The sequence below is a fragment of the Callithrix jacchus genome, chromosome 13, assembly GCF_049354715.1.
Source record: "Callithrix jacchus isolate 240 chromosome 13, calJac240_pri, whole genome shotgun sequence".
Lineage (NCBI taxonomy): Eukaryota > Metazoa > Chordata > Mammalia > Primates > Cebidae > Callithrix > Callithrix jacchus.
Genome location: NC_133514.1, coordinates 12,117,147 through 12,144,897, shown reverse-complemented (window position 1 = coordinate 12,144,897; position 27,751 = coordinate 12,117,147). Strand labels below are relative to the sequence as shown.

At 41.0% G+C, this 27,751-nt stretch overlaps 1 protein-coding gene across 10 annotated transcripts in view; it reads left to right on the top strand.

Moving 5' to 3' along the window:
• The window catches only part of MSRA (methionine sulfoxide reductase A), a 509,296-nt gene that overhangs the window by 153,687 nt on the left and 327,858 nt on the right, over window positions 1-27,751 (top strand). For 3 of the 10 annotated variants that reach the window (XM_008979052.5, XM_008979051.5, XM_078347101.1), the window contains exon 1: window positions 27,212-27,695. The exons of the other annotated variants lie outside the window; for them this stretch is intronic. The gene's annotated coding sequence lies outside the window, so the exon portion shown is untranslated. Of the gene's footprint in view, window positions 1-27,211; window positions 27,696-27,751 lie in introns of those variants that run through there. 10 annotated transcript variants of the gene reach the window in all.

Sequence of the window (27,751 nt, the reverse complement as noted above, 5' to 3'; positions counted from 1 at the left end):
GGTTGAGCTTGATCCCAGACATGGGCCCCCTGTTGGAGGTAGTTGAACTATGGGGAAGAAGGACTGCAAAAAGGCTTATGTGATATACATAAAATAACATGAGTTATTACTCTATTGTGCTGAGGTGATGGCAGGCACGGTGTCTACTTTTGGTTCTTACGGTGTCCACTTTTGTTTCTCTATTCATTATAGTTTCTTCTTAAAGTTATGACTTAAATCTTCAAAGCAAGCTGATAGTAAAAATTGCTTTGTTATATTTTTAGAAAGGCTAATACTGGTTGTTTCTTTCTAAAAATATACCAAAAAGTAAAGAGCACCAACATAAAGAAGAATTTACATCAATAAATGGATAAAACAGCCAGTTAATATCAAATGGCAGTAACCCTAAATTTAAATTGACTAAATCCCCCAATCAAAAGACACAGCGAAAACCCAACGGCATGTTACATCCAGACCTGTTTCACATGCAAGGATACACAAAGACTCAAAACAAAGGGATGGAGAAAGATTTACCAACCAAATGGAGAGCAAAAATAAATAAATAAATAAAAAGCAGGAGTTGCAATTCTCGTATCGGATGAAATAGATTTTAAAGCAACAAAGATATAGTGGTAAAAGGATCAATGCAACAGCAAGAGCTAACGATCCTAACACCCAGATACATAGAGACTTAGACTCAATGAGACAGAAAATTAATAAGGATATCAAGGACTCGAACTCAGATCTGGAACAAGTAAACTTAATAAATATTTATAGAGCTTTCCACTTCAAATACACAAAATATACATTCTTGTCAATACCACATCACACCTACTCATAGGTTTAAATGAAGCATTGATTGGCCATTGTTAATACCCATTTTTTTTCAGAATAAAGCAATATTTCTGTTCACCCTCCCTCTTTCTCTTCCTCTTTGTTCCTCTCCTTTACTCATTTTTTTTTCTTTCCTTCTCTCAAAAAAAAAAAGAAAAAAAAAATCAACTTGTAAACCTCTAGATCCAGGTCGTCAATGTCTCTCTCATTGCTTGATTTCCTTCCCTCCCTTCCTCCCTCCCTCCCTCCCTCCCCCCTTCCTCTCTTCCTTCCTTCCTTCATCCCTTCCTTCCTCCCTCCCTTCCTCCTTCCCGCCCTTCCTGCCTTCCTCCCTTCCTCCTTCCCTCCCTTCCTGCCTTCCTCCCTAAAAAAAAAAAAAAAAAAAAATTGCTTTGTTTCTGTCTTTCCTGCACGTGGACTCTTGATGCAGTATTTACAATACTGCTTGTGACTTAATGATTTATAATGTAGCCTGTGATTTTCTTGTGAAACTCCTGCCCTAGATAAATAGTTTCTTTTAAAATTTTAAACTTAGATATTGCACCTGGACTCTTGTGACTGATAATTGCACCCCCCACTTTAACCTGATTATGTATCTCCCTGTTCCCAGCATATTTATCCAAAATATGGTGACTTGTGATTGTATTGTAAAACTTTCCGTTCCCACGAAACACTGATCCCATGACGTAAACACTTCTGCTTGTAATGTATATAACCAGGCCCTGAGTTCAATAAAGCTGTTGATGAAGCATCTGACTTCTCGACCCTCCAGACCCCGTCTGTTCTTTCTTCTTCTCTTCCACTCACCCCCGTTTCCAGGTTGGGACCCTCTTGCTGGCCAAGAGCCCCCCGGAAGACGTGCCGGCACCCACACATGATCACTGTCAAGATGTAGGCAAGTTCATTTGTCTGGTGAAGGCTGCTCTCTGCTTTAAAGATGGTTCCTCTGTGTTGGAGGAAAAACTGTCCTCACATGACAGAAGGGCAGAAAAGCAAGCTAGCTGAATGCTCAGGGAAGCCTTCTTTATAAGGGCTTTAATCTCATCCATGAAGGATAAGCCCTCATGACCTAACTACCTCTTAAGAGACCCGCCTCTTAGTACCATCACACTGGAATTAAATTTCAACACCTGAATTTCGGAGGGAACACATCTAAACCAAAGCAGTGTTCTTTATCAGGTTGAGGAAGTTCTGTTCTTAGTTTGCTGAGAGCTAATGTGTTCTTTTTAATGGCTGCATAATATTCCATGGTATATATGCACCATAGTTTGTTAAAATGAAACATGACAAAATCATACCCTCTTTAACAGTTTCAATATTGATAAGTTTGCTAATCATAGCACATGGTATATGTATGATGAGTGCTTATGGGTACCTCCTTATTCACTCTTGCTGAGGGATATAAAGTTGGTGCCAGGTTATGTAATGCTAAGGAGTCTTGGATCAGAATGGAAAATGGAAAGAATGTAGATTCTGTGGTGATGAATACTTTGGGGGAAAATAAGAGATTAGGTAGCTGATGCCTACATTTCTATCCAGGGAGCATAAATGACCTGTGGGCCTTTGATCTTGGCCAGTGCATTTGGATTAGTGTTGAAATACAGTGTGGCAGCTGGGTTATGGTATTGTTTGTTCCGGAAACTTACTCAGTCTGCACCCAGAGTCACCCAGTCATAGTTGATGAAATGGATTATAAAATTTCAGCACCTTTCTGTAAATCAGGGGTTGGTAAATGACAGCCCACAGGCCAAATGTGACCTGCTGCCTATTTTTTCAATTAGTTTTTAATTTTGAGATAATTTTAGATTTACATGCAGTTATTAGAAGTAATACAAACTGTTGTACTCTGTGGATCTGTTGTACTCTTTACCTGGTTTCCTTAGTGGTAACATCTTGGAAAACTATAGTACATCATTACAACCAGGATATTGAAAATGACACAGTCAATATACAATATACAGAACAGTTCTGCCACCAGAGATTCCTTGTGCTGCCTTTTTATAGCCACATTCACCTTCTTCCTCACCCCCTGCACATCTGCAACCCCTGGCGGTCACTTTGGTTCTCCATTGCTGTTATGTTGTCATTTAAAGGATGTTACATACATGATATTATACAGCGTGTAGTGTCTTGGGATTGGCTTGTTTCAGTCAGCACAATTCCCTGAGATTCACTGCAGTTGGTTTACGTACCAGAACTTTGTTCTTTTTCATTACCGAGTATTATTCCATGGTGTCGATGTACTACAGTTTGTTTAACCATTCACACACTAAACGATATCCAGATTGTTTCCAGTTTTTGGCTGTTATGAGTGAAGCTGCTATGAACATTCATGTCCAGGTTTTCCTTTATCTGGAGTAAGTGCCCTGCAGTGTAGTTGCTGGGCACTTACATGTGGTAATTGCGTGTTTAGTTTTATAAAAAACTGCGAAACTGTTTTCTAGAGTTCTTCACAGTTTTACATTCCCACCAGCAACCTAGAAGGATCTGATTTCTCTGCATCCTCTCTAACATTTGGTGGTAGTGTCACTTCGTTTTAATTTAGCAATTTTAATAGCTATGTGGTGATATCTCATCATGATTTTTATTTCTTAGTGTATAATGATGTCAAAGATCTTTTAATGTGTTTATTTGTCATTCGTATATCCTCTTTGGTTAAATTTCTTTGGTAGATGTTAAACATTTCTAATGGGATTTTTTTTTTTCTATTAGTTGAGTCTTATATATTCTAATTACTATTTCTATGTTAGACATGTGGTTTGTAAATATTTTCTTCTAGGCTGTAGCTTGTCTTTTAATTTTCTTAGAAAGATTGGTACAGAATAAAAGTTTTTAGTTTTGATGAGTTCCAGCTTCCTAATTTTTCCTTTCATGGATCGTGTTTCCATGTCTAGTCTAATAATTCTTTGCCTTGTCTTGATTCCAGAGATTTTCTCTTATGCTTTGTATTTTCTTAAAAGTTTTATGGTTTTACATTTTATGTTTAAGTCCATGATCCATTTTGAGATAATTTTTGTTTCAGGTTGAGGTCGACATTTAATTTGAGGTTCATTTGTGTCAAACAGAACACCGTGTACTGGTGATCAATCCCAAAGGAAGGCTGGCACCCCATGGAGGATAGCAAAAACCATCATTATGCCAACCGTCAGGAATATGATCCAGACACTTGTGCCTGCTGTATTTTGGTACCAGAGGCTCCGAGGAAAACACAGTACAGTCAGGCACTAGAGGGAAGAACAGTTACTCACACAGAGAAGAGACAGAGCAAGATCAGTTTTAGTAGTATGTGCGGGTCCCCTGTGGCCAGGTGGGGCTCCCTCCTGGTTACCCATACAGGGTGGTCTGCCTACGAGCACACCTCTTGTACTGCAACTAAAGGACCCTGTTTCCGGGAGGGGAACAGATAGAGCAGTGAGGTTGGTCAGGTGCCTTATGACACACACCTTAAGGAGAACAAAAGCGCACACATGAGTTTGTAGCAGGGAGAGAGATTCCCACACAAGGCATAAACCTGCAAAGGGGATGAGGGCTCTTCGTTTGTTGGTGAGTTGTTACAGGCTCGGTCCATTCTGAGGCCACTGAGTAGGGGCTGAAAGGCTGTGCACATGAGAGTGCCTTTCCCATAATTTTTTTTTTTTTTTTTTTGCCCACGGATATTTAGTTACTATAGCATAATTAGTTGAAATCTTTCCTCCATTGATTTGTTTCTGTACTTTTGTCAAAAATTACTTGGCCGTATTTGCACAGATCTGTTTCTGGGTCTTTACTCCCTCCCATTGATCTATGGGTCTCTTTCTATGCCATTGCCATACTGTCTTGGGTATGATGGTTATATAGCAGGCCTTAATATTAGGTGGAGTCATCCCTCTCACCTTATTCTTCCTTTTCAAGATTATTTTAGCAGTTCTAAGTCCTGTCCCTTTCCATATAAATGTCAGAGTAAACTTGTCTGTGTCAACAGAAAAACCTTGCTAGGATTTTGATAGGAATTGGATTTAGGGAGAATTGATGTCTTTATTATGCTGAGTCTTTCAATCCACAAGCACAGCATGTCTTTCCATTTACGTTTCCTTCATTTTCTTTCATCAGGATTTTGTAATTTTCAGTGTATAGATCTTGGCATATTTGCTATATTCATACCTAAGCTTTTCATTTTCTTTGGAGTGGTTGTAAATGGTATTGGAACTTTTTGTTTTGCTTTGTTTTTTTGAGACAGAGTCTCGCTGTTTTGCCCAGGCTGGAGTGCAGTGGTGCAATCTTGGCTCATTGCAACGTCTGCCTCCCAGGTTCAAGTGATTCTCCTGCCTCAACCTCCCAAGCAGCTGGGACCACAGGCATCTGCCACCATGCCAGGCTAATTTTTGTATTTTTAGTAGAGACAGGGTTTCACCATATTAACCAGGCTGGTCTCCAACTCCTGACCTTGTGATCCGTCCACCTTGGCCTCCCTAAGTGCTGGGATTACAGGTGTGAGCCACCGCGTCGGGCTGGTATTGTATCTTTAATTTTGGTTTCCACCTGTTCATTGATAATATATGGAAATGTAATTGATTTTGGGATGTGGATCTTATGTCTTCAAAGCTACTACTTAGCTTTGAGTCTTTCAACCTTGCTGAATTCACTTATTAGAAGTTTTCTTAGACTTTTAAAGATTTTCTACATAGATAACCATGTCATCTGGAAGTGGAGTTTTGATCTGTGTGCCTTTTATTTCTTTTTCTTGCCTTATTTCAGTAGCTAGAGCTTACAGTATTATGTTAAATAAGAGGGGTGATCTGTAGACATTTTCCTGGTCTTTAAGCATGACTACTTTTAACACTTTTTTTTACTTTTTATCTATGTCTGGGGAAAAGCATTCAGTCTTTCACTAAACTACCACATATGATGTTAGCTGTAAGCTTTTTTGCAGATGGTATTTATTGAGTTATTGTAGTTCCCCTCTATTCCTAACTCCCTCAGTGTTTTATCAAGAAAGGGTTTTCTACCACCTGTTTTTGTAAAGTTTTATTGGAACACAGGCATGCTTATTGGTTTATGTATTGTCTGTGCTTTCTCAGTGTAACACCAGAATCTAGCAGTTGTGATAGTGACCAGACCCTCAAAACCTAAAATATTTATTATCTGAAATTTTACAGGTTTCCTGAATCTTACTGTAGTTTCACCAACTTTTTCTTTTGAATTGTCCTTTTTTTTTTTGTCCAAGTTCTTCCTATCTCTTGATATCCTACTGTGGTTGCAAATTCTTAATTTACTCCACACATGCATTTCTAATTGGCTAAGACCTAGAGCTTGAGCCATTGGCTGAAGCCAGCCTTAGAAGAAAGCAGGAAGGATGGATGGATGTAGATCTAGCTGTCTTCCAAAGGTCCTTCCTAGTCTACTGTGTCTGTATTTCTATCAACAGTAGTATTTTGGGTAGTTCTGACACGGTGCTCTGATAACTCTTTTTAATTCTGTAGCTTGACAGTCAGTTACCTTGAACAAATTACTTTGATGGCACTTACTTCTTGGCCTCAACCTTCTTTCCTGCCTTGATTCCCTGACTCTTGTACTGCTGTGTTTCCTTATGATGGAAAGATATATGACTTCGGTGATCTCTAAGGGATCTAGGGGAGTGTTGCTTTCTATATGTGACAGTTCTTCACTTTTTAGTTATGTATTTCCATTTTGTTTTTTCTAAGGGAGTTTAAAAGTGTTTAGCTTTGAAAAGTTTGTTACTTTGGCTGAAAAGAGCGGGATAGATAAAGTATGACCTGAGTCCTTAAGTTAGTAAATAAGTGAATGTTTTTTGATCACTGAAAAGTAAACCATTGTGTTTTTTGATTATTAATTGATAGAGATACTATGTCCTGCATCTCTACATCCACATTTGATTATTCTAGCCTGCTTGATCTCTTCTCTCCAGAGCATGGCTTTATTGATAATACACCTTTTCTTTTTTCTTTTTTTTTTTGAGGCAGAGTTCTGCTCTGCTGGTGAGGCTAGAGTGCAGTAGTGCAATGTCTCTTCACTACAACCTCCTCCTCCTGGGTTCAAGCAATTCTTCTGCCTCAGCCTCCTGAGTAGCTGGGGTTCAGGCACCCACCAGCATGCCTGGCTAATTTTTGTATCTTTTTGTAGAATGGGGTTTCACCGTGTAGGCCAGGCTGGTCTTGAACTCCTGACCTCAAGTGATCTGCCTGCCTTGGCCTCCCGAAGTGCTGGGATTACAGGCACGAGCCACCATGCCCCCCACCCCCACTTCATTTTTCTCTTTGCCAAGCTTCCTTTTACCCATTACTGCCAACCTATCCAACCCCCCTTGCTTAGGAATTGCCAGCATTGATTTTCTTTACTACCCATTTGGTATGCAGTCAAATTATTTGCAGACTTCATATATTGTCTTTTTATTAACTTTATAATCATCATTAACTTTAATGTATTTCTCTGTTTTCTCTACAAGGGCCTTGCAAGGTTAATGAGGGCTTATTTACTTATGTGGATCCTTCCCACACCTAGGCATGTCTGTTACATGATAACCATTAGTTAAATGAACTAAAGAATGATTGAGCTTATACTCTGTAGTATTGTATTTGGAAGTTGTCTGTTCAATAAAACTCTTTTAGTATAGTTCAGGCCAGTAGGTATTCATATTAATGAATCTCAATAAATGGAAGCTATGTTTTAACCTTACCTTTTAGCACAAACCATTCATCTTTAGAAATTTGATTATGACTGTGTGTGTATGTCCAATGGCTGACTTTCCAAGCAGTTATTAGAGGAGATGTGAGTTTTTAGCTTCTGCATTACAATTCGTGTTTAATATTTATGGAAGAGAAGTCTTTCTACAAATATGTAAAAATATTGGTGAGTGAAGGAAATGGCTCCCAGTATGACAGAAGAAAATATCCTAAAGAGATCACAGTTATCTGCAGTTTCCCCAAGGTTGTGTTTACATTAAAAAGACATTGTTTTATGTTCTAGCGTCAAGAGATGATTTTATGATATAACAAGTTCCACAAAGAACTCTCGTAAGGTGGTTCTCAGTCCTGGCATAAGTGCTACAGAGATCGCAGAGTAATATTAGTCTCTGGGTTTATTGGGTTTGCCGCATTCTGTTAGCATCATTCATATTTTTCTCCCAAGGGTACCACTTTCCTCTCTTTTCCTAATACCAAGATATGGAAACTCATTTATGCCATGGAGTGTGATGCTGGGAAATGAATGCCTGCTTATTACCTCTCTCCACAGGACCTTCTGTGACCATACGTTGCTGTCTGCCGCCTCAGTATAAATAGGCACATTCAGAAATGTGTTCTCTAGTGAAGGACACGTTGGTTTTGTGGAAAGCACAGGGACTTCACATTTGGATTGTGAATCGAAGCCACGTGTCATGTGCTTGCTGGCTGCCTGACCTTGGATAAATTTGCCTCAGTTTTCTGATTTGTAAAACACAGACACGGTGGCTATTTCTGGGAATAGATGAGATAATAGGGAAAGAGCCTGGAAAGGTACCTGGCTCCTGCAAGATGCACAGAATGTTTGTTTTGCAGTGTGATGCGTCCGGTAGGGACACTTAGGAGACAGTGTACTGTCACGCTGTGGCCCCATTTTGTAAGAGTGGCTATGTTACATTACCATACTCCCTGCAAGAGCTGCAGTGTGTGGCAGGCAGGCAGGTAAGCTGCAGGCACACACAGCCTTGAACTCCAACTGAGCTTCGGCCTTCCTTTCAGGAGGATTGGCCACTGGGTCCACCTATGAAGCAGGGACAAGGTTGATTATTACTTGAACCATAGTCCTGTAATCTTCTGGGAAAAGATTATAGCCTCTTGGGAAAAGATTCTCTCAAAATGACTCTTGCTGGCCAACATGGGTGTGCGTTGACACAATTTCCATTCTCACCACTTCCTGCAGGCAGTGTTGTTCCTGATTGCCTGTCTAGTTTATTACAAGGGAATTGCTTTGTCAGGCAATGAGCTCCCTGTTAGCAGAAGAAAGAGTTCAAGCAGAGGCTGGAAGGTTCCCTTATACACACACAGTGGTGGCTGCAGTGGCTGGCTCTGGAGTGCCTCCCAGCTCTGGGTTCCACTTTCCTAGTCTCCTGCCTTTCCATAAGTGTCTCTACCTAGCTCCGACAGAGTGGGTAGCATCAGGAGAAGGGAAGGTAGGGATGGGTGTTGTGGGATCTCAACATTGAAGAGCAGATGGCAGGGACGGGGGAACAGCACACACTGGGGCCAGTTTTGGGGAGGGAGAGCATTAGGAAAAACAGCTATGCCTGCTGGGCTTAGGTGATGGGTTGATAGGTGCAGCAAACCACCATGGCACATGTTTACCTTTGTAACAAACCCGCACATCCTGCACATGTACCCTGGAGCAGAAGATAAGTAGCCTCCAATTTCATATGGAAAAAGTAGTTAGAAAAGCAAAAAGAGTGCTCAGGAAACCAAGAGAAGTGAGAACATCTGTGAGAAATGGATGGTTGGCCACAGCCATTGCATTTGGCAACAGAAACTTTTGCCGACAGTGATGGACCAAGAGAGGGAGGGCGGGAGCCAGGCACCATGGCCAGGTGGGAAAGCGTGGGGACCTGCACATCCTGGCTTCTCTTTCAACAGCTTGGCTGGAAATAGGGCAACAGTCAGGTTGAAAAGGGGTAGGGCTTTTTAAAGATGGGAGAGACTAAAAAATGTGTGTTAGATTCTAAAGGGGGAAGATATGGGAAGATGTTGAAGAAAATAAATCTAAACATTGCACTGTTTGTAATTTTATACATGGATTCTTTTTTTGACTTCCTGTGTCCATTTTGTTTTTTATAGAGACAGGGTCTCACTGTTTTGTCCAGGCTGATCTCCAACTCCTAAGCTCAAGTGATTCTCCCTCCTCAGTCTCTGAGTGTTGAGACTACAGCTGTGAGCCACCAGGACTGGACCCCTTTTGTGGTTTGATTCATGGTGGTTTTTCTGATCTTTTCCCCCTCCCTCCCTCACTCCTCTCTCCCTCCTTCACTCCTCCCTCCCTCCCTCTCTTGCTCACTTGCTTTCTGAGGCTTCTGACAACTCATCTGTTAATAAGTTTCTTACAGTCCTTTTCTTCTGGAAGCCCTCAGTGCCACATGGAATCTGGACCTGGCAATATCTTTTTTTTTTTTGAGACGGAGTTTCGCTCTCTTTACCCAGGCTGGAGTGCAATGGCGCGATCTCGGCTCACCGCAACCTCCGCCTCCTGGGTTCAGGCAATTCTCCTGCCTCAGCCTCCTGAGTAGCTGGGATTACAGGCACCCACCACCATGCCCAGCTAATTTTTTTTTTTTTTTGTATTTTTAGTAGAGACGGGGTTTCACCTTGTTGACCAGGATGGTCTCAATCTGTTGACCTCGTGATCCACCCGCCTCGGCCTCCCAAAGTGCTGGGATTACAGGCTTGAGCCACCGCGCCCGGCCTGGACCTGGCAATTTCTTATTGTCCTTTAAGGAAGAGATTCTTGGTGTCCATTGGTCCCGTTTACTCATCCCCAGTCATGTATTAGCCCTCTCTGATTTTCTGTGTTGTTGCTACAGTATTTATATATATCAAGATGTATCTCATAGCATCTTACCCTAATATTAGTGAAAATATTCACTAATATTTTCACTTTTGTGCTTAATTCCTTGAAGGTTTTAGGATTTAAGCCTAACCAATTTCTTTGAAGAGCAGTAGCATAGGAAATTAAACACACAAAATAAATGTTTGATTTAGAACTGCTATAAAGCCAAATTGGGAAAATTGAGTCACTGTTTTCCAGTGAGTACACTATATCAGGTATTTTGGACAGGGGGAGGTGAGTACTGTGAAGATGTCTCTACAGTTTTGAAACTTCCTTTTTTCTTCTTTCTCTCCATCTTCTTCCTCCATCCTTACCCTCCTCCTCCTTCCCTCCTCAGCCAGTTTGCTATTGAGTGTAATACCCTTGTTGGAGACCAGGCTAGAAGCTGAAATGTGAGAGGCGTGTATGGACGGTTGGTTGGGTGTATGTTCGCATTCATACCTGGTGCCCGGTGTGACGAAAGTGGGGCCTGTAGGCTCACTAGAGATCCTCAGCCCAGCCCCCTTCACATGGCTCCTGTGGCATTGGACTGGCCACTGGGACTCTGCCCCCAGGCACCAATGACCCCTGGGGTGGGTCATCTGACCCTGTCTGGACAGCACCTCCTTCCTGGAGCATGTGTGCCCGTTCTCCAGAGATGAAAGCTGTAAACTGTGAAGCTCTAGGCCTGGCAGCCACCATGGTGCTGCACCTGGAGAAGGTCTGCTTTTAGCAGGAGAGGCTGAGGACCATGGGAGGAGGCAGAAATGGCAGGTGGTCCCGCTGCCTCCAAGTTCCTCAGCTCTAACCACGCTCCTGCCCTTCCCATGGCTTCACTCTCCAGCGTTTCCTTGGATTCTTTGACCGAAAACAACCACTCCATCTCCCTGTTTCTCTCTTTGCCTCTTTTTCCTTAAGCCAGTCCAAGTTGGAATTTTTTCACTTGCAACTGAACTAATATAGATGCCTTCCTTATCCTTAAATAGGTTTATCTTGAATGGAAAATAAATGAAGGTCACATTTGTAGCCAGTGGTTCCTTGATAGCTTTTCACATGAGCCACATTTAGAAGCCATGCTAGGGCCGCAGGTGTGCTGGATGTTCCCGTTGTTCCAGTGTTCACTGCCGGTCCTGAGACCCTGCCACTGGCGGGATACGGCCTGTGCAGTTCTGGAGACCACTTCCCCATCCCGCAGAGTGTAGCCTTCCCCCGAGGCTCATAGGTTTCAAGAACTGGGTGAGAGCACCTGGCTCAACATACGATGTGGTACTTTTTTTTTCTTTTTAGACAGGGTCTCAGTGGCCCAGGCTGGAGTGCAGTGGCAGTCTTGGCTCTCTGCTCCTCGACCTCCTGGGTATATGTGATCCTCCCACCTCAGCCTCCCAAGTAGCTGGGACTAGCAGGCACATGCCACCATGCCTGGCTAAGTCTTTATTTTTTGTAGAGGTAGGGTCTCGCTGTGTTGCCCAGGCTCGTCTCGAACTCTTGGGCTCAAGCAATCCACCTGCTTAGGCCTCCCAAAGTGCTGGGCTTACAGGTGTGAGCCATCACACCCAACCATGTTTGTTCTAGAGAAATAAAGCTCTGTAATTACAGGGACATCACAGATGACTGCCTTCCTCACTAAAAGCCATGATGCAAGCTCCTGGTGGAAATGAAGAGCTTCCTTGTTAAACCTGACTGTTCTTAAGTGTCTCATCATGAAGGTGTGGATGTCTTTCCTTCCCCACAGTGTCCCTCCCTGCACAAGTTAAGGAAAGCCTTTTCTAGCCCTTCATGTTTGGTGCCTGGGTGCTAAGCATTACAGGGCTCTTGGCTACCCAGCCATACCCATAACCCACAGTGTTTGCCCCTCAGCTGGGTTTGTTCTCTCATCAAAGCCAAGGTGAGAAGCCACTGTGGCCTCATGGAAGGATCACTGAGGGTGGGCTCAGGAATTCTGGGTTTTGGCTTGGTATTAATTTGCTGTGCAGCTTTGAACAATTTACTTAACTTCTCTGGTCACAAATTCACTTACTTAGGGAAAGTGCTTGAAAGCCAGGTTCAGGGCGGTTCTCTTTTCCTCCTGACCTGCCGTGATTTTAAGTGCTTTCTTGTGTTAGACTTAGCACTTGCTCACTTGCTGTCAGAGTTAATCTCCTTTCCTTGGAGGCTGATGAGTTGAAACTCTAAGCCGTGCATATTTCTTGCATGGTCTCGCTTGCTTTTTCCCGGCTTTATCTCTGTTCTTTTTCCCCTTGAGGCAAAGGCAGAGAAAGCAGATGGAGGCCTAGCAGCCTGGTTGCTAATACAGTTACGATTTCTCTTTCTCAATCTAGGGGATGTTACTTTGGCAACTGTGAATCCATATCCCTGCCTTGGAACTGACTTTATCTCCCCTTATTATTATTTCATTTCAATGAGATGGCTTCTTGCAGACCTTTTTTTTTTTTTTTTTTTTTTTTTTAATCTTTCTTTTCTTCTGAAATTTCTTAGAGTCCAAGCCTGTTTCTCTATCTGAGTATTGGGAAGTGTAGTTGAAACTCGGGCAGTTTGGAAACAGAACCACACTGAGGTTTTCTTGAGGAGCTGAGGTTCTTTCCACAGGGACTGCACTTGGGCCTTGTTCTTTGTGACTGTCAGTTCTGCACCAGCCTGCAGCGGTCGCTTTTTATGTTGTTCTGTGTTTTAGAGAAGGCCTCGCTCTGTGGCCCCGGCTGGAGTGCAGTAGTGCAATTCCGGCTTCATGCGGCCTTGAACTCGGGATCAAGCAGTCCTCTCACCTCAGCCTCCTGAGTAGCTGGGACTGCAGGCTTGCATTACCATGCCTGGCTATTTATTTATTTTTTTAAAATTTCTAGTAGAGACGAGGTCTTGCTATGTTGCCTGGGCTAGTCTTAAGCTCCTGGGCTCAAGCAGTCATTCTGCCTCAGCCTCCCAAAGTGCTGAGATTATAGGTGTGAGCCACGACGCCTGGCCTTGCAGCTGCATCTTAAGTGTGAAATTTGTTTACAGCTTTTCCTTCTAAAGACTAGTCTCCCCTAATTACCACCTGCGGGGTCTTCCATACTGCAAAAGGCTGTTGAGCAAGGCATAGTCCAGATAAACTGTGGGTCTTGACAGGGAATTCGCAAAAGGGAACCAGTGAGGCTGAGGTTGGATGCTGGGGAGATGCCTGGCCAGGCTGTCACAAAATGGATTGAAATAGAGGTGGGGCAGGGTGCGGCTGGAGGCTAAGACAGCACACAAGGTCCAGTTGGAGGGCTGTGCACAGCAACAGCAGGAAGGGGTTGATAAGGAGGTGTCATAAAAGAACTAGGCAGACAGGGAGTGGACGATTCCATGTGGAGGGGCCTGCTCTGAGGCTCCTGCTGCCCCTTTGGTGGTCTCAGCCTGGCATCCTATAGCTGACTTCTCCAACCCACTTGCCATCTGGGGCCTTGTGCTCCTTGACTTAGCCCCTAGTTCCTTCTCATGGGAGCGCGAAGCTATTCTTCACGTTTCTCTAAATTCTGGAGTGTGTGTGTGGCTATGGGTGTTTGCGTTCTCCCAATTACTTCTGCCTCAATGTTTGGGGATCCCCACATACTATCTCTTTTTCACAGTGAATTGACTCCTTTTCTTTCTTTTCCTTTTTTTTTCTTTTTTGAGACAGAGTGTTACTTTGTTGCCCAGGCTGGAATGCCGTGATGTGATCTTGGCTCACTGCAACCTCTACCTCCTGTATCCCAGGTAGATACAGGTGGCTCATGCCTGTATCCCAGCACTTTGTGAAGGTTGAGGCAAGAGGATTGCTTGAAGCCCAGAGTTTGAGACCAGCCTGGATAACAAAGTGAGACCCCCCAATTGTACAAAAAATATAAAAAAAATTTTTTGGGTGTGGTGGTGTGCGCCTGTAGTCCCAGCTACTTAGGAGGCTAAGGCAGGAAGATGCTTGAGCTCAGGAGGTCAAGACTGAGTGAGTTGTGATGGTGCCACCGCACCAGCCTGGGTGATAGTGCGAAACCCTGCTGCTAAAATACAACGCCAAAAACCCAACACAAAACAAAACAAAACCCTACAAAACCTGACCTGTAACTCAGGCGAGAATGTCCTAGACTTTCCTGAAGACTAGGGAAGGAGTGATGGGGGATGCACGCATCACGGAAAGGGGCCCTCTAACCCTTGTTACTCCTGCTGCCAAGATAGCTCATTCACAGCTGCTTCCTGCTTGAGGGCAAAGCTGTCCACCTTCCTTCCCAGCCCTCCTTCCTTTCGCCTTCCTAAGAAAGTGGACGTCATCTTTTCTCCTACAAAACAGATGGAACACTTCTATTTGGCGTGGGTTCTCGCTAACATCCGTGCACTAAGGGTCTCGTCTTTTACTGCCAAAACTATCAAGTTATTTTCTCAAGCAAAGATGGGACTTTATAAACACTGACCTGGGATTACATTGGTAATCTTGGAGCAAACTGCATATCGAACGGAATAGGCAAGAGGAGGTGGTGACCGGGCTGGAGGGGTCCCTCTTCCTGGTCTCCATTCCAGTGTGCTATGACCTCCTTTGCCCATCATATGGCTGCGTTTTATTCCACCCGCTCCTCCTGTGAAGGTGAGACTGTGTTCACTCCATTACCTTATTTCTGGAGCACCGACCAAAGTGCCATGAATGGAGTAGGAATTCAATCAATATTTACTGAGTGACTAGATGTGCTCAGCACGGTGCTAATGGATGATGAGAATAGTTAATAATCTCAGCTCTTAAGGAATTTATAGTCTAGTCAGGAAGCCAGAAATAACACAGATGAGAATAATTAAGCCTCCAATCTGATGGCACTGGCTGGGGTGCATTTATTAAGAATTTGGAAGCAGGTAACCATACTTAAATTTTTCATTGCATACATAGCATTTAAATAAAATTGTGACTCTCTCCCAATTTATCCCTCATTCAGATACCTTTTTTCTGGGTTAAAAATGAAAGTGTAAAGCCATATTTCCAGAGATTTTTAAAGGGCCCAAAAGATGATGAATTTGATCTAACATCAGCAAATGACGGTCTAGTTTTAACAAGTTCCTTTGAATTTAGTCAAATCTAAAACTCACTTTAGGTTTGTTTTCTGGCTAATATTCTAATTGAGAGACGTTTCCATGGAGGTATTAGGATAAAATACTGTTTTTAGATATGTGACACATTTCCCTGTATTTCAGAAATCCCTTGGGTATCTTAAGAGAAATTTAATCCGTCTGATTTTGATCCAAATATAATTTACTCACAATGATGGAGAAATATTTGATATCCAGAGAAATCTATTGATGCACTTAAAGTTTTCCTCTGGGGAAATAAGAAATCACATTTTACTCAAGGGTGAATCAGAAACCTACTATGTCTATTTTTTTTTGCTTATTTAACAAAGCCTGAGTTAAGTATCAAATTGGGCAGTTCCAGATCAGTTATTTTTGTTTTTAAGTTTTTGAGTCTTTTAAACTATGCAAAGGAAATTTCTTCAAAGAGGTTTTCTTTTTTCTTATTCTGACAGTTTTATCTGCTATCCTGTTTTTTTTCCCCAAACAATGATTTTTGAAGATTTAAGGTAATAACACAATTTTGATGTCTGTGGATTAATGGTGTCTGTATTCACGATGTTTCAGACCTGTCAGAAACTTTGAAATAGCATTTAAATGTATTGCTTAATTTTAATTTTAAAATGCTTTCTCTGAGAATTAGATCCCACTCCTATGTGAGTACTTTGAATTTCAAAGAGGGGATTTAGGCGAAGGTACAGCTAAATTTTGTGCTCTTGAAAGACCTGAAATCCATTTACAAATAAAATTGAGGTCTTTGTATCAATATTACATTTTGGAAGTGAAATGTGTGAGGGCCTGGGCAGTGTCAGATTGTAAGAGGCTGTTGGGTGCCACTGGGAGTCCAGTCAGGGCTGGTGTTTCAGTGACCCTGCTACTCTGGATGTTGGTTATGGATTACCCTCTGACTTCTCCCTGAAGCTTGTCTGGACTTCCAAGTTCTGACTTCTGGCCTCCTAAGGATGGTGGTGGTCCTAGCTCTTCTTGGGTTTAGTCTCAACCCTGAAATTTTAGTACTCTATGACCTTGGACAAATTGCATGACCTTGGTGAAGCTAGTTTAAGTCTCTGTGCCTTAATTTCCTAGGCTGAAAAATGGGGCTGATATTACCCTGATGAGGTAGGTATTGTTATTATGAAGATTAAATAACATAAAAGGAGAACTGTTCAGAGCAGTGGCTCTAGTAAGTGCTAAATAAAATTAGTGATATTTACTGTCCCTGTCCTTCTGGAATTTGCTGTTTTAGAATTTTAGAATATTTTTAAACTTTCTTCGATACTCGTTATCCTCTCTTTTTAGAGACAGCTATAGGCTTTGCAAATTCAGTAACATCCTTTAAAAACTTTTTTTTTAATTTTTGCAAATGATGGCAGTTTTCCCTTCATGTTTAATATAGAATTTCCCTTAACATTAATCTAGGTATAAAGTGAATTTAAAACATATCAAGTAAATTATACCTAAATTGTACTGTAGTTTTAAATGTGGCAAAAATCATGAGCACAGTGCTCAAATGCCTGAAGTTTGAGGAAAGTCTGTGAGGGGTGGGTGCTTCAGGCCTCTGGCAGCTCTTAGCTGGCCTGGTACTCTTTCTGCCCTCCCTGGGCCTCTGTTTTAGCCAGACAGCCCGCTGATCACTGCCACACCCTGAGCATGCATGCCTTTGGGTTTTTTCTTAAGAATGCCCACTTTGTTCCACTTTTCTGATTTCCACTCATTTTCCTGACCCCATTTGAGATGAGCATTATCTGTAAGGCCTCCCCAGCGCCTGGCTTTATGCCTCTCTTCCTCCTCCAAACCTCCTTGTGTTCCAGAAAGTACCTGTTCTTTGTTTTTGGCAATCATTCCTTGTCACGTGATATCTAATAATTTCCATAGCTCTGTCCTGCTTCTGTAACCGTAAGAAGATGAGCTGAAGCCCCTTCAGGTGGGGACAGTGTCTTAATCATCTCAACAGTCCCTTGAAGGCCTGCTACAGTATCTTAGATGCCTTATATGTTAATAAATATTTTCTCACTGTTGTGGGTTCATATTGAGGTATCATCCATGTGCCACAAAAGTAGTGAAGTTTGCTGTTTAACAAGTTTATACAGTTGTGAATCCATTCATGCTGTACAGTTGTCATCACCCCCAAAAGTTCTTTCCTGCCTCTTTGCCCTCAGTTTGCTCTCCTGCCCCCAGCTAACAGTTGATATGCTTTCTGTCTCTATAGTTCTGTTTTCAAAAAGAAGTGTCATAGAAAAGGAATCATCTAACATGTAGTCTCTTCTGTCTGGACTTTTCCACCTAGCATAATGTTTCTGTGGTTCTTCCATGTTGTTGCACTTATTAGTAATGGTTTCTTCTTATTGCTTATTGGCAACATATAGATCATGCTGGTGGGTGTTTGGCTTGTTTTCAGTGTTGAGGTATTATGAGTTATTTTTTTGTGAACGTACAGGTCTTTTTGTGGACACATGTTTTCATTTCTCATGGATAGACGGTAGAGTAGAAATGACTGGTTCCTATGATCAGTGTAACTTTTTAAGAAACTGCCAAACTGTTTATCGTTTTGTATTCCCACCAGCAATGTATGAGGATTCATTCTGCACATCCTTGCCAACACTTGGTATTGTCTGTCTTTATCCTAATAGCCATTCTAATGGGTAATGAGGCATGAATTGAGGACGACTCTTGGGTTTTCAAGTTGATCAGTTATGTGTTTGGTGCTACCATTTAATGGAAGCTTGAGAAAGGAATGAAGTTTTTTGAGAAAAACCAAGAGTTCTGGTTTGGCCAAGATGAGTCTGAGGTGCCAGTTAGCCATTCAAGAAGCACTGTTAAGTAGGAAATTGGATGTAATGTATGAGAGCACCTGTGTTAATTCCAGCTTTGTGAATTCATTAAATAATGGAACCTGGGATGGTTGCTTTAATTTTTTTGTACCCTAGATATGAATCTGAGGGTCTGGACAAGTCACATAATTTTGGATGTCAGTTTCCTCATCCTTAAAGTAATACCTGTTTTTCTTCGAAACTTAGATGAGGAGTGAATGAGTTAAAGAGTATAAAAGTGCTTATTATTGTGGTGGTGGTGGTGATTATTAATACATGATTTCACCTTTCATTGACTTCATTTTTATGTCCATTGTGGCTTCTAACCTCATATTTTGCACATAGCAGGTACTCAGTAAATAGTGACTTAATAAATCAGTGAATGCAAGTCCTGAGTGTGTACTGGTGGAGAAAGAAGGAGGGGAGGAACAGGAGAGGAGAGGTGGGCCAGGGAGAGGAGAGAGAGAGAGAAATGGGTATAATTTGGATTGGTCTTAAGGAGGGCCCTCAGAATTCCACACTGGAGCTTCGTGGAAAGGACGTTTATCTTTTATGGCACCAGGGAGGCAACATGGAAGACGTGATTTTGGGAGATGTTTCAATAATCAGAAGCATTGTTGTGTTTGCAAAGTGTCTTACCTTCCTACTAGACTTTAAGCGTCTTTAGGGTTGGAGCCTTCCTGATGTGACTCTGTATTTCACAAAGCCTTGCCTTACTAATTTCAGCATACTATTAACACAACGAATACCTATAAAACGAGTATACTTTTAAAACTTCTTTAAGTGAAATGACATGTATTTGGTTGGTTTGTTGGTGGATGACTCATGAACAGGTTGTTTCCTTCCTGTGTTCCTGGGAAAGCATGTCCATGCTTCTACCACAGCTCATGCATGGCTTGTCTGTCTGTCTGTATGTATGTATGTATGTATGTATGTATTTTTGAGATGTTTGAGATGGAATCTTGCCCTGTTCTCCAGGCTGGAATGCAGAGGCATGATCTCAGCTCACTGCACCCTCCACCTCCGGGTTCAAGGAATTCACCTGCCTCAGCCTCCTGTAGCCGGGCACGCCATCATGTCTGGCTAATTTTTTGTATCTTTAGCAGAGATGAGCTTTTGCCATATTGGCCAGACTGGTCTCGAACTCCTAACTTCGTGATCCGCCTGCCTCAGCTTCCCAAAGTGCTGAGATTACAGCTGTGAACCACCGCGCCCGGCCACATGGCCTGTATTTATAATTGTTTGTTTGCATGTCTCTCCATCTGTCCTGATGGCAGGGGCTCCATATCCCTTGGCTCATGCCTGGCAAGTACTGATTGTTCAGAGAATGCTTGAGAGAATCGTTCAAGTGAATGGATGTGTCTGACACATAATGAGTAGCTGGGAAAAGATCAGATCTGTGCTCTTTGGAGTTTCAAATTGTAGCTCTAAGGATCTAAATTTCCAGAGGGAAAGAAAGTAGGGAAGTGGTCCATTACTCAGTTGTCTTCCATTTTCCATCCTGTGGGCTAGGTAGATCTGTTCCTGATACGGCTGGGGGAGTGGCTGCCTGTCCTGGTCTTCAATCTCAGATGACAACATTAGCTCACATTGTAAATATTCTGACACAGCCACACCCTTGAAGTTTCTTTTTAGGTTATTTCATTAGGGAGTATTTTCTGAGATTGGCTTAAAGCAAAGGATTAAAAAAATTTTTTTTTAAGAGAGAGATTTTTAATTTATTGGTTCTGCAAATGCAGTAGACTTTTGACAGACAAAATTTCAGGTAAACCTCATACATATAAAATCACAGTAATGGAAGTATTAGGTGGGTGCAAAAGTAATTGCAGTTTTTGCCATTACTTTTTTTTTTTTTTTTTTTTATATGGAGTCTCACTGTGTCACCCAGGCTGAAGTGCAGTAATGCAGTCTTGGCTCACTGCAACCTCTGCCTCCTGGGTTCAAGTGATTTTTCTGCCTCAGCCTGCTGAGTAGCTGGGATTACAGGCACACACCACCACCACTACGCCTGGCTAATTTCGGTATTTTTAGTAGAGACAGGGTTTCACCATGTTGTTCAGGCTGGTCTCAAACTTCTGACCTCGTGATCCACATGCCTTGGCCTCCCAAAATGCTGGGATTACAGGCATGAGCGCCTGTGCCCAGTCTGCCATTACTTTTAATGGCAAATACTTCAGTTAATGCAGGGGTGATCTAGAAACTCATCTGTTTATCATTTCTTTGTCCTTTCTGAAAGCCCTAAAGCATCTGGGGCCTTTGGGGCTCCCTGGAAGGAAGTTTGAGAAACCCCAGGTGTAGAGGAAGTCTGTTCATTTTGACTTCCTGTTTCTTCTGCTACTTTTAAGAGACTTGTGTTAAGTCTGTAGAAAGACTTCCCTGTGCTACCATTTGTAACCACCAACTATGAGAACCCTAGTTCACTGCTGGTGGGAATGTAGTTTGGTATAACCATTATGGAAACTAGGATGAAAGTTCCTGAAGAAGTTAAAGCTAGGACTACCATATGACCCAGTAATGCCTTTTCTGGGAATATACTGAAAGGAGATGAAATCATTCCCTTGTAAAGATGTCCAATAGCCAAGATGTGGAAAGAACTTACATGTCTATCAAGGGAGCAATTGGCCAGGCATGGGTGGCTCACACCTGTAATCCCAGCACTCTGGGAGGCTGAAGCCAGCAAATCACTTGAGGTCAGGAGTTCAAGACCAGCCCGGTCAACGTGGTGAAAACCCATCTCTACTAAACATAGAAAAATTGGCTGGTTGTGGTGGCTGCATGCCTGTTTTCCCAGCTACTCTGGAGGCTGAGGCAGGAGAATTGTTTGAACCAGGAAGGCTGAGCTGATTGTACCACCGTGCTCCAGCCTGGACAACAGAGTGAGACTTCAAATTAAAAAAAAAAAAATCCATCAAGGGAGGAATAAGGACCATGTGGTATATGTATACAATGTAATATTAGCCTTAAGAAAGAGGATCTTGCCATTTGCCACAGCAGGGACAGACCTGAGGGATGTTATGCTAAGTGAAATAAGCCAGACACAGAAAAAGAAATAGAATCTCACTTATATGAAATATTTTTGAAAATATCTCAAATGTTAATACACAGAGAGAGAATAAAGCAGTGGTTTCCATGAGCTGCAGGTGGGTAGAGGAATTGGGGAGATGTAGATCAAAATATTAAAAAAATAGCAGATATGTAGGACAAATGAGAGATCTAATGTACAACATGAGGACTAAAGTTAATAAAAGCGTATTAGGGATTTTTGTTAAATAAGTAAATCTGAGCTGCCTTTGTTGCACACGTACACACACGGTAACCCTGTGAGATGGTGGATATGTTAATCTGCTTCACTGTAGTAACCATTTTACCATCTATATGTATCCTATAACGTCATGTTGTAAAACTGAAATATAAACAGTAATTTAAAAAAAACTTCTAAGAATCAACTCCTTTTATATTTCCCTTTCTGTGTTCATTTGGACCTCCTCTTTGAGCCTGAATCTAAAGAAGGCCTTGAGGCCACCAATAAATCAGGCAAGCAGTACAAACTCTAGGGAAAATGCCCATATTTGTGAATTTGCCATTGCACATTCCCATGATCAGTGTCTAATATGGGTATAGATAGAGAGCAGCCTCCTGTCCAAAGACATGGCTAGGAGGGGAAACCACAGTGGGTAGAAGAGACATAGGTATTTGTCTTAGTCCATTTTGTGCTGCTATAAAGGAATACTTGAGGCTGGATAATATATACAGGAAAGAAGTCTTTTTTCATTCAAAATTCTGCAGGCTGTATAAGAAATATGGCAGTAGCATCTGCTGGCCTTTGGCGAGGGCCTTTGTGCTGCATAAAAGAGAAGCGAACACCTGTGAAGAAGGACCAAAGCCAAGGGGCATCCTGGTTTTATAACAGCCCACTCTCCAGGAACTAATCTATTTCCCTAGATTAGTTTCATGAGAGTGAGAACTCACTTGATCCCTGGAGAATGGCACCAAGCCACTCATGTGGCATATGTCCCCGTGACCCAAACACCTCCCACTAGGCCCCACCTCCCAACACCATCACACTGGGTATCAAATTTCAACATAAAACTTGGTGGGGACAAGCGAACCATGTCCAAACCACAGTGGCATGAAAGGGATGAGTCAGATCTTGGGTTAGTACTGAAAAGGGCTCTGTGTGCCTGCTGTGATTCGTAGAGCACCAGGTGAGCAAAGTGAGTCCTGGGAAGCAAAGACTTAACATGCAGAGGGGGCTAGCTGTTAAAATTTTGAATTCCCTAGGGCCTGGCAGAGAGAGTTGGAAGACAGAAATGACTGGGCGCCTCCAGGAGGGCCTAGCAGTCCAGGAGAGCAGAAGCTCTGTGAGTGCCAAACCAAGAGAGCTGGCAGAATAGAGCAGTGTTTGGGTGGAACCAGGAATGCTGGAGGTGACTAGGATGGAACCCAGAAGTCAAAACAGAGTCAGGCACTGGAATTAGCTGGGCAGATTCCTGAAGCAGATTCAGGTGGATAGGGTTCAGCTAATGGATAGTATGGCTTCTATGTAAGAGGCTATAAAGGGTTTTTGTGAGTTTACCTTGGGCTGTAACAACCATAGATACTGGAGAGATGCACTGCAACTTTAAAAAAAGCTGATATAATTCACATCCCGTGAAACTTGTCATTATGTACAATTTAGTGGTTTTTCGCACATTCACTTTGTCATGCGGACATCACCGTTAAACCATGAAAATGTTTGGGTTATTCCAGAAAGGAACCCCATACTCATTGGCAGTCACTTCCTGTTCTTCCCTCTGCCCAGGTCCTGGCAACCAATAAGCTGTGTTCTGTGTCTATGGATTAGCTTCTTCTGAATCTTTCATATATATAAAATCATAGAATATGTGGACTTTTGTGTCTGGCTTTTTCATTTAGCGTGTTTTTCAAAGACCCATCCATGCTGTAGTGCATATCAGTGGTTCATTCCTTTTCATTGCTGAGTAATATTCCAGTGTATGGCCAGACAACATTGTATCTATTCATCAGCTGGTGAACATGGGGATTGTTTTCATTTTGGGTTATTATGAACAGTGCTCCTATGGGCATTCGTGTGTGCATTTTTTATCAATGCTTCTCTGTGTTTGTAGAGATGATGTGCGTTCTGTACATTGCTCTTTTAATATGGTATTTTATGTCGATTGCATTTTATATGTTGAACTGGTCTTGTATTACTGAGATAAATCCCACATGTTCATGGCTTATCCTTTTTGTATGTTACTGCGTTCAGTTTGCTAGTATTTTGTTCAGAATTTTTGATCTATATTCATAAGGGATATTGGTCTGCAGTGTTTTAAATTTTTACTTAAGTTCATTATTTTTAAAAATGGAGAAAATATGGTGTGCAATATGATATTTTGAAATATGTATACATTGTAGAATAGCTAAATCAAGCTAATTATATGCATTGTCTCACATATTATTTTTTGTCATGTCACATATTGCAGATTTTATTTTTAAAGGCCAAAACAGTGTTCCATTTACCATGTATATTTTCTTTATTCATTTATCTGTTGATGAGCACTTAGGCTGATTTCATGTCTTGGTGATTATGAATGATGCTGCAGTGAACATGGGAGTACAGATATGTCCTCAGTATACTGATTTCATTTTCTTTGGGTATATACTCAGAAGTGAGATTGCTGAATCATATGGTAGTTGCATTTTTTTTTTTTTTTCTGAGATGCAGTTTTGCTTGTTACCGAGACTGGAGTGCAATGGCATGATCACAGCTCACTGCATCCTCTGCCTCCTGGGTTCAAGTGATTCTGCTGCCTCAGCCTCCCAAGTAGCTGGGATTAAAGGCACACACCACCATGTCTGGCTAATTTTTTGTATTTTTCGTAGAGACAGGGTTTTGCCATGTTGGTTAGGCTGGTCTCGAACTCCTGACCTCAGACAGTCGCCTACCTTGGCCTCCCAAAGTGTTTTCCATAATGGCCGTATTAATTCATATTCCTGTCAGTGGTATAGAATGGTTCCCTTTTCTCCACACTCTTGCCAACACTTATTTTTGTTGATCTTTTTCATAATAGCCATTCTAACAGGTGTGAGGTAAAGTGTCTGTAGTATTCTTGCAGTGTCTTTGCTGATTTTCTTTATTTGTTTTCCTTTTCTCTAATTCATTTATTTCTACTCTAGTCTATTATTTCTTCATTAGTTGTTTAGGTGTGTTATTTAATTTCCGTATATTTGCGATATTTTCCTTTTTTTTCTGTATTGAATTCTATTCCATTATGGTTGGAAAACACACTTGGACTTAATCATTTTAGATTTATTGAGGTTTGTTTTATAGCCTAACATACTGTCTGCTGGGGGATGTTGCATGTGTCCTTGAGAAGAATGTACATTCTGCTGTTGTTGGATAGACTGTTCAGTAGATGTCTGTTGGGACTAGTTGACCTACAGTGTTGTTGGTCAAGTCTTCTATTTCCTTGCTGATCTTTTGTCTAGTTGTTCTAGCAGTTGTGGAATGAAAGATATTAAAGTCTCCAACTATTATTGTTGAATTACCTGTTTCTCCCTTCACTTATTTTAGTTTTTGCTTTGTGTATTTTGGGGCTCTCTTCTTATATATGTTTATATTGGTTGTCTCTTCTTGATGAATTAACCCTGTTAGCATTATAAAATGCCCTTCTTTATCTCTAGTAACAAGTGTTGTCTTAAAGTCTGTTTTGCCTGTTAGTATAACCATTCCACCTCTCCTTTGGTTTCTGTTTGCATTGTATATATGTTTTCAATCATTTTACTTTCAACTTGTGTTTTTGGGTTTAAAGTGTGTCTTTTGTAGACAGCACATGGTTGAATTATGTTTTTAAATGTTAATCCATTCTGCCAATTGACGTCTTTTAATTGGAGTGTTTAATTCATTTAAGTTTAATGTAATTACTGATGAGGTAGGATTTATTTATGCTATTTGGCTATATCCTATGTATCTTTGTTTTACGCTTTTGTCATTTAAATCAGGTAGAAAAAAGAGTACATTTATCCCATTTTAAATGTTTTAGAAATGTTTAATAATAAAAAATTTAAACTATATTACATATTTTAAAATACACTTATACTATTTGTAAAATATTCACTTCTGCAGTTACCTTTATACCTACTCCTATATATTTCTTCACATTGCTTTGATTTAGTGCCTTTTCATTTCAGCTTGGTGGGAAAGTTCCTTTATTATTTCTTGTAGAGCAGGTGTGCTACTGATGAACCCTGTGTCTATCTGGAATGTCTTAGTGTCTCTTTCATTTTCAAAGAATTGTTTTGCTGACGTAGAATTCTTGGTTGACAGTTATTTTCCTTTCAGCTCTTTGACTATGTTATCCCACTGCTTTGTGGTCTCCATGGTTTTCAGTGAGAAATCAGCCGTTAATCTTATTGAGGATTCCTTGCACATGATGAGTCACTTCTCTCATGCTGCTTTCAAGATTCTCTTTAGCCTTTGGCTATAAACAGGTTATTGATTTCTATTTATAAATTCACTGTTATTCTGTCCAAATTTTAAGATCCCTATTTGAAAGGACTGCATGGGACACTTTTGTCAGTGTCAGTTGACAAAGGTCAATTGACATAAGGTCAATTCAACCCTTATGGTATCTCTGTAGCATTTCTTTGATCTATCAACTTTATGTTTAGTAATATGTAGTTATGTTTTTCATTGTCATATTAATAGAACTTCAGAGTGCTATTCATATGATCCTTTCCCATAACTTACTCACCTAATAGATTTGTTGAACACCTGTATGTGGAAGGCTCTATGCAAGATTTTCAGTTTTCTTAGATAAGTAGTGACATATGATTCTACTGTGAAGATGACACATATGGCTGGCAGAGCACACACACTTAACTAATTACCTTGCAATTAGGTTGAAGGTATACTATGTGCATAAACATAGTAGTTTGGGAACACAGAGAGAGTAGGAAGTCACTGATTTTTGTATTTGGTAGATGAGCAAACTGAGGATTAGATAGATTAGCAATTTGATTCCTCAAGTTATCTAAATTAGAAAGTGACACAACCAAGGACTAGAAATCTCTATTCTTGGTTCTTTCTATGAAACAATGGTGATTCTAGAGTGTGGCTATTTTCTATGTTCAAGCATCATAGGTAAAAATGATTTCTTAAACCAGGTAAGTGTGTGAAGCACAGATTGGCTATTTTGCTTCAAAAGGTGTTTATGCTAAAAATAAATACAAACAGTACTTGTTTAGGCTTATTGTATTAATATGAATTTAGTAAACAATATTGGAACTTGAGGTGTCAAAATATGAAAAGATACTTATTCCTAGTAAATATACCCTAGATGTTTTATTTTCCTTTTTATTGATATTTCTTTTTTCAAAAGAACTTTTCTCCTCCCTACATCCCTAGTAAAATTTTGAATAGGTACAGTTTGTATTAGAGCCTCCTTAAAAATAAAGTTACAGATCAATCAAAAATATATTCATTCTCTATAGGGATAAAGCATGACATTTTTGGGCATACAGTTTTAATTTTAATCTGCATGCCTCCGTTTCTATTCTCCCATGAGTCTTTGCAGCAGGACAAGGAAAAGCAAGTCTTATAAAAAGAAATACAGTGTGTGGTGCTTATTAAAGTTACATACATCTCTTCTCACAGGAGAAATTTGATTTATTGCAGGTTGTGCATATGTCGCATATGGACATTTCTAGGGAACAGATTCCTTATGCTGAGCAGTGAATGGCTTCTAGTACTCCATTATTGCTCTGGGAACATGTTAGTAATGATTATGAAAGGTAGGATACCATGAAATCTGTAAGGTGATTTGGCAGAAGTCGATGCTGTTGGTGCCAGGATCTGGGTATCGTACCACGGTTTCCTGTTTTCAAATGTATTAATTGATCCGCAAAGGACATCTTTTGGAGACAAGAATTCAGACAGACTGGCACACCCTGGACCTCCGCCAAGACTGCTCGGAAGGTTGCCATACTGGGAGCAAAAGAGTGAGAGAGAGAAAGAGGGAGAGAGAGAGGCAGAGGGAGAGCTGAGGAAAGAAAAAAAGGCAAGACTTGGCACAGCTCAGTCAAATCAGCTTCTTTTGTCTGCTTTCTCGGCTTGAGCTTCAGGAAAGAAAACCGTCCTGGGGTACAGAAAAACTCAGAACTTTTTGGTTTTCAAACTTAGAAGGCTTTTTAAGTCTCTTGGGCTATTTGAAAGTGTTGGTACATACAATGACGTTTAGTCACCAGTATTAAGGGAAATAAAAGCCTTTTTCAAAACGAAGCTTCCACAGTGTCCATGCATTTGGGAAATACTATATTTGATTTTTTGCATGTATGATTATACCATGAGAGACAGGATTAATATAGAAGATGGCAAGGCAAATTTCTAATTAGAATATTAATTTTCTACAAAATAAAGTTTGTTCATCAATACAAACCTGCTTTCAAATCAAATCAGAAAGACATCCTTCGGAGTGTGTTCAGAACGTAAGTTTTTAGATTTTATTTTATTTTATTTTTAGACATTTGTAGACATTAACTTT